Source organism: Echinops telfairi, unplaced genomic scaffold, assembly GCF_000313985.2.
Source record: "Echinops telfairi isolate 266 unplaced genomic scaffold, ASM31398v2 ScPeMD7_7458;HRSCAF=8496, whole genome shotgun sequence".
In the NCBI taxonomy this organism is placed as follows: Eukaryota; Metazoa; Chordata; class Mammalia; order Afrosoricida; family Tenrecidae; genus Echinops; species Echinops telfairi.
This window is the reverse complement of record NW_022111358.1, coordinates 2111560-2118510: the sequence shown is the minus strand read 5'-3', so window position 1 is coordinate 2118510 and position 6951 is coordinate 2111560. Positions and strand designations below refer to the sequence as shown.

General features: G+C 48.5%; 1 non-coding gene across 1 annotated transcript; it reads left to right on the top strand.

Annotated features, from left to right (window-relative positions):
* Positions 1-236: 236 nt before the first annotated feature.
* Positions 237-399, top strand: LOC115872975. The gene has a single exon (XR_004048163.1). It is a non-coding gene; the product is annotated as a U1 spliceosomal RNA (small nuclear RNA).
* The last annotated feature ends 6552 nt before the right edge of the window (positions 400-6951 follow it).

Below are 6951 nucleotides of genomic sequence, written 5' to 3'. Positions count from 1 at the left end.
GGATGTCCAAAGCCCAGGCGGCTATAAAATCACCACGGCCTTCAGCCAGGCACAAACAGTCGTTTTGTGTGTTGGCTGCTCTCCTGTCCTCCGTCAGCCTCCAGGAGGGAAAGCAAGGCTCACAGAAGGATGCTCCTTCAGGCGGAAGCAGCACGAAAAGACTCTGGATCAAGATGTGTGGGAAGCCATTCTAATAAACCCATTTTGGATTAAGAAAAAAAAGAGTTACAGTCTCTATACTTACCTGGCAGGGGAGATACCATGATCACAAAGGTGGTTTTCCCAGGGCGAGGCTTATCTATTGCACTCCGGATGTGCTGACCCCTGCGATTTCCCCTAATGTGGAAACTCAACTGCATAATGTGTGGTCGTGGGGGACTGCGTTCGCCCTCTCCCCTGTTTAAAAAAAAAAAGTTACCTCTCTGAAACCCACAGGGGCAGTTCTACCCTGCCTTAGAAGACCGCAATGAGTCAGAATCGACTCCGTGGCAGTGAGCGAGAATGTAGACACAAAAGGAAAATGGAATTTCGGGCCTCGTGCTTTTTTAATTTAACAATAAATCTCAGAGACGAAAAGGTCTTTCGTGCAGTAGGCTATCCATATATCTACCACAGCAGAGTGCACACGCCTGCTCGTTCCTTTTGAGGGCTGCATACTACCGTAGGGTACAGATGAAGCACAATGTACTTAGCCAGCACCTTATTGATAGAAGCTCTTCGGTTTTTCATTCACTGCATTTGCCTGTTGGGATCAGGCACAGGGGCACGGTGACCGGGCGCAGGGCCGGGCAGTGTGTCGTTCTGTTGTGCACAGGGTGGCTATGGGTCGGAGCCGATTCAACGGCATCTCACAGCGTCTCTCAATGACACCTTTACCAGCAGACATGAAACAACCCTTAATTGGCCCGAAGAACGCATTAAGTGCCACGAGACACCCTTTTACACCTATCAGACTCGCAGAGCTGTTGGACTGCGGCAGTCCCCGTGCGGAGGCAGATGGGAGGAACCGGGTCTCTTTCCGACACGGCTGGTTGACGTGGGGATAGAACCACTTAGGAGAGCGCCCTGGTCAAGCTAGAGATTCATATGGACTTCACCCCGGCGCGTCTCTCATCCAGGAAGTGTGAGCCTACTGCACTAAAGACCTTTGCATCTCTGAGATTTATCGTTAAATTAAAAAGCTCTGCCACACGTGGCCCACAAGGCAGATAAGAGCATTCATTGCAGCGGGTGTATAGCAGCAGAGCATGGAATCACCTTCAATGGCTATTGGTGGAAGAAAGGGAAAAATTAATGTGGTGGAGGCACTGAATGGCCTATTCTATAGTAAGAAAAATAAATAACAATGATCCGTCCCAACAAGAATCAATCTCCCAATGGTAGTGAAAACTTGAGTTTAATAGGGATGTGTACGGTATGATACATGGAATATTTTGCATGTTTTAGAACTATATATACATGTGTAGGTATGTACCCGAAAGAATTGAAAGCAGGACCTCAGAGACTTACGACACTATTCACCACAGCCAACAGGTGGGATCCGCCCAGTGCCCAGGCTGTCCACCCCTGACAGGCCTGTGCTCTTCCTGCACTGGGCATCAGTGCACGTGCTGCGTGAGTCGAGGAATTTATGGACTAGTATCGGACCTATGGGCATTTATCCGACTTATGGATTTGATATGGACAGGGCCGGGATGTTCTCTTAATATACAAGTACGCTTTGATATGAAGCGCTCTTTTATACACATGTGTGTTTCTCGAGTCCACCCAGACGAACACAGATGGAGAAACCAAGTGCGGCACACGTAGACAGTGGATCTACAGCCAATGGTCATGGAAGCAGCCGTCAAGATAGCACAAGATGTTGCGTTAGGTAACCCTGCTGCTCGAGAGTATTGAAAATAAGCATCTAACTTTGAGCACGAAGGTGCGCCTCACCCAAGTCATGGTATTTTCCATGACCTCACATGCATGTGAAGTTGGACATGGAACAAGGAAGACCAAAGAATGGATGCACTTGAACGGTGGTGCTGGAGAGGAATGTTGAAAGCATCACGGACTGCCGAAGGACAAACAGACCTGTCTTGGAAGAAGTGTGGCCAGAGTGCTCCTTAGAATCAAGGATGGAAGACTTGGTCTTTTTTTGGTTTTTTTTCAGTTACATATTCACATTTATCTTTATTCTTCTGCACATATTACAGTTTTAACTCACATTAGTTCACTGTATCATCATAATTTCCTTTTAATATTTTAGATCGTAAAATCCTATTTGGGAGATTTCAAATGTATAATTTTTTTAATCAATTTATTGGGGCTCATACAATTCATCACAATACATAGATCAATTGTGGGTCTTTTTTTTTTAAGAGTCATTTATATTTGGTCATATTTAATAAATCTTAAATACACTTGCTAAATATATCATAACATTTTATTTTGGACTACATTAGAGCCGGAACGAAAAAGTATCACATTTAAATTATGATTGCAATTTATAAAAATGCTAATAGTAAAATTATGATTGGCTAATAAAACTGCTTAGAAAAAATTTTTTTAAATCATTTTATTGGGAGCGCTTACAACTCTTATCACAATCCATCCATACATCCATTGTGTCAAGCACATCTGTACAGATGTTGCCATCATCATTTTCAGAACATTGTCTTCCTACTTGAGGCCTTAGTGGGGCTCGTAAAACCCTTACCCCCAATCCATACACACATCCACGGTGTCGAGCACATTTGTACATTTGTTGCCATCGTCGTTCTCAAAACATTTGCTTCCGGAGCTCATTTTTGAAAGACTTCGTCTTACATACTTTGGACGACAGACCAGTCCCGGAAGAATGACATCCTGCTTGGTAAGGAGGGGGGGGGTGTTGCATGGAAGGAGAGGGTTCCAGGGAGATGGATGGAAACTGGGGCTACAACAACCGGCTCAAGCCCAGGAGGGATTGTGAGGATGGCCTGCGGCAGGGCAGGGCTTCCTTCTGTTGTGCATAGCCTTTATGGGTTGTAACTTAACACGAGGACACCACAAACTTTACGCACTGGAATATTTTGTCGCCATACAAAGCACTGAAGTAACAGGGAGAGGGCTGGAAGCATGAAACAGGGAGCAAGTGGGATAGGGGATGTGACAACGGGGCGATTCCAGTGAACGACAGGAAACAAAATGTGCACGGATTGCTGAGAGGAACCTTGATCTGTTCTGCAAACCTTCACCCACTTCACAAGGAAACATTTTGTTCGTTTGTTTATTGGTTTGAAGGAAAAGGGTTTGGATGCATTCTACAACATGAACCTAGAACACCGTATGCTAAGTGAACCGAGCCAGACCACAGTGGAGATAACCTGGTTTCACTTACATGTGCTATCTCAACCCCCAACCAAACTGAGCACCATCCAGTCTCTCTTAACACTGTCTCTCTTAACAGGAGTAGAAAGTTCTGGTTTCCTCCCGCAGAGCGGCTGGTAGTGTCCAACTGCCAAGCTCGTGGATCGCAGCCAGGGCAGCGCTTCTACCTGTTGTCTAGAAGAGGCAAATACAGAGACAGGAAGCAGAACAGAGGCTGCTGGGAACTGGGGGCAGGGACTCCAAGGGAGTTTTTGTTTACTGAGCATAGAGTTTCAGTGCAGGGTGATTCAAAAAGAGAACTGAAAAGATGTCCATGATGGTTAAACAACCTCGTGAACATGGTTAAAGCCACTGGACTGTCCACTCAAAGTGGTTAAAATGTGCAGGGGATAAGGTGTAAGAACTGCTCAATGTGACAGTAGCCATCTACTCTGTAAACCTTCTAACTCACAATAAAACTTTTTGAGTGGTTTAAGTGGTAAGTTTTGTTATGCATATTTTACCATAAAAAAAATAGGGGTGTTGGTGAAGAAAGCTGATGGTGCCTGGCTATCAAAAGATATAGTGTCTGGGGTCTGAAAGGCTTGAAGGTAAACAAGCGGCCATCTAGCTCAGAAGCAACAAAGCCCACATGGAAGAAGCACATCAGCCTGTGTGATCACGAGGTGTCGAAGGGATCAGGCATCATCAGAACAAAAATCATATCATTGTGAAAGAGGGGGAGTGCAAATTGGGGTCCCAAAGCCCATCTGTAGGCAGCTGGACATCCCCTAACAGAAGGGTCGCGGGGAGGAGATGAGCCAGTCAGGGTGCAGTGTAGCTACGATGAAACATACAACTTTCCTCTGGTTCTTAAATGCTTCCCCTGCCCCCACTATCATGATCCCAATTCTACCTTACAAATCTGGCTAGACCAGAGGATGTACACTGGTACAGATAGGAACTGGAAACACAGGGAATCCAGGACAGATGATCCCTTCAGAACCAGTGGTGAAAGTGGTGATACCAGGAGGGTGGAGCGAAGGTGGGGTGGAAAGGGGGAACCGATTATAAGGATCTACATATAACCTCCTCCCTGGGGGATGGACAAGAGAAAAGTGGGTGAAGAGAGACGTCGGACAGTGTAAGATATGACAAAATAATAATAATTTATAAGTCATCAAGGGTTCATGAGGGAGGGGGTGGGGAGAGAAGGGGGGTAAAATGAAGCCCTGATACCAAGGGCTCAAGTAGAAAGCAAATGTTTTGAGAATGATGAGGGCAACAAATGTACAAATGTGCTTGACATACAGTGGATGTATGTATAGATTGTGCTAAGAGTTGTACGAGCTCCCAATAAAATGATTTTTTTTTAAATAGGGGTTGCTGGTTCTCCATCTCTCGGGGCATCTCTCCCTCCCCCCCTCCGGAAAGCAAGAGGAGTGGGCTCTCAGTCCTGTGATCCAGGAGGGACAAAGGACATCTCGCCCAGGCCCTGAGCCCATCCCATCCCTATCTCTGCTGCCGCAGCACACTCGACTTCTGCAGAATCACATCATTTAGGTAAGTGTTAACTTTCCCCATGGGTGGGTCTGCCACTAGTAAATGTACTGTGACAAATGGAATGTGTTTATGAGAATGTGCATAATAAATTATCAGAAAGAGCTGCATTTTTAATATCGCTTAATACATCAAGTTGTCCTCTCAGCAGCCACCAGCTCCATTTCAAACACTTAATTTGGCTTGCTTACGTCAGTGGTCCACCCAACTTTCCGCCCCAAGGCCTCTGTGCGCACGAAGGAGGCGGGAGACCGCCCGAGTGGACAGTGCCTAACATCTCTTCCTGGGTGCCCCTCCCTGATCTGGAACCTGAAGACAGCTGGGGCTTCACTCACCACAAGCCCCTGCAGAACCCAGCACGGGGCTGTCACAGGGTACGCACTCAATAAAGATTTGCCAAAGTGTGGACTCATGAATAGAGGATTGGACAGATAGGCCTCTTTCTGTTAACCAGCAACTGTGCTCCAAACAGCGCTGCCGCCTCCTCCTTAAAAATGCCGGCTTATACAGAGAAGCTTCCATCAGCGCAGCACACTGAGAGCGCGTCCAGGATCAGAGAAGGGTGGTAACAGGGCCACCACATGAAACTCGGGTCAGGGAGGGCCTCTTCTTCCGAGGACACGTGGACACTGGCCACGGATGCCAACCAAGGACACCCAGCCTAGTGCATCCAGAGGTCTCTTCCTCTAAAATGCATGCCACTCGCTGGGAGGGGAGGCTTTATTTAGCTGGTGGTTCTTGGCCTGGAGAAAGGTCCCCATGGCCCAAATGGGGTGCATCCGACTCCACAGTGGGGCTTAGCTAAACCACTCTGGAAATTCCGACACCCTGCCAGACCTCCCTGGGTAAGAATGGCTGGATACTGAGAGGTGTTATCCATGGGGGTGTGTGGTGCCTGTACACAGCATGGAGGCAGCAGAGGAGAAGTTGAGAATCGCTGTGTTAATCCATTAGCACCTTCTAACCCGGCAATTCTCAGCCTCCGTTGTGCAAGAACTGGATCCAGCAGTGCTGGTTAAGGCCCAGTTTTCTCATGCCGAATCCAAAATTCTGAGTCAGTGGGTGGAGGGGAGGCTGAATTCTGCTTGGGGAATGAACCTCCTGGGGCGGGAAGGGGGAGAGCAGGTGCCAGAGCAGCGAGGCCATGGAGGTCCTGAGCACTGTGACCAAAGGCTGGCTCGACCCACTTGACTTTGCCCCCAGCCAGTCCAGCTGCAGAGCCGCCCAGCACGTGCAGAGGAAGGGAGACAACATGATTGATGGGGTCTGGACCCGTCCAGCTGCTAAGATCCTACAAATGCTGGCAGCTGCCCTGGCCCTTGGCAAGTCTATTAACTTCTCAATGCATTTCCTTACCCGTGTGCTCACCTGGTCCTCACAGCAGGCAGAGAGGGGTGACCAGCTGCATTTCACCGCTGGAGAAACTGAGGCAGGCACAGACAGTCAGGGGATGGTCTGCACCAGGAAGGCCAGGACAACGGAACTGCAATGTCCTGCAGGCTTGTGATCCGCCGTTGTCCTTGAGTAGTGTGGGTGGTCACGTCCTCAGCTAGCCAAAAAGGTGGGTCTAAACCCTCCCACAAGGCACCTCCAAAGAAAGGCCTGGTGAGCTGCTTCCACAAGCTCACAGCCAATCATCTGGATGGCACTGGTGGTGACATGCCAGGCCTGGTGCCAGGCACGTACTACTATCATTGCATTGAGCTCTCACTGGGTGGCTCATGTTCTGCCCATACCTCGGGGAAGACTGAGACCTGTTACGCCGCTCACCCAAGGTCAGACATCACACAGAGGAGGTGGACTTGATTCCATTTGATTCCAAATCTGTCTGAATCGTGGCCCACACTCTGTCTGAAACCAAACACTTGTCAAATATCACCGATTGTCTCCCTCCGGGGAGCCCCACCCCAGCTGAGCTGGACTCCCACCCAGATGAACACACTCAGACCTCAGAGTGGCCGTGAACTCGGATACCTGCTGGGAATGAACCCCACCGATGTCTCGAGTTTCTTTAGTGGCGCCCTGCCTGGAGGTCCCTGGCAGATGCTTCTGGAA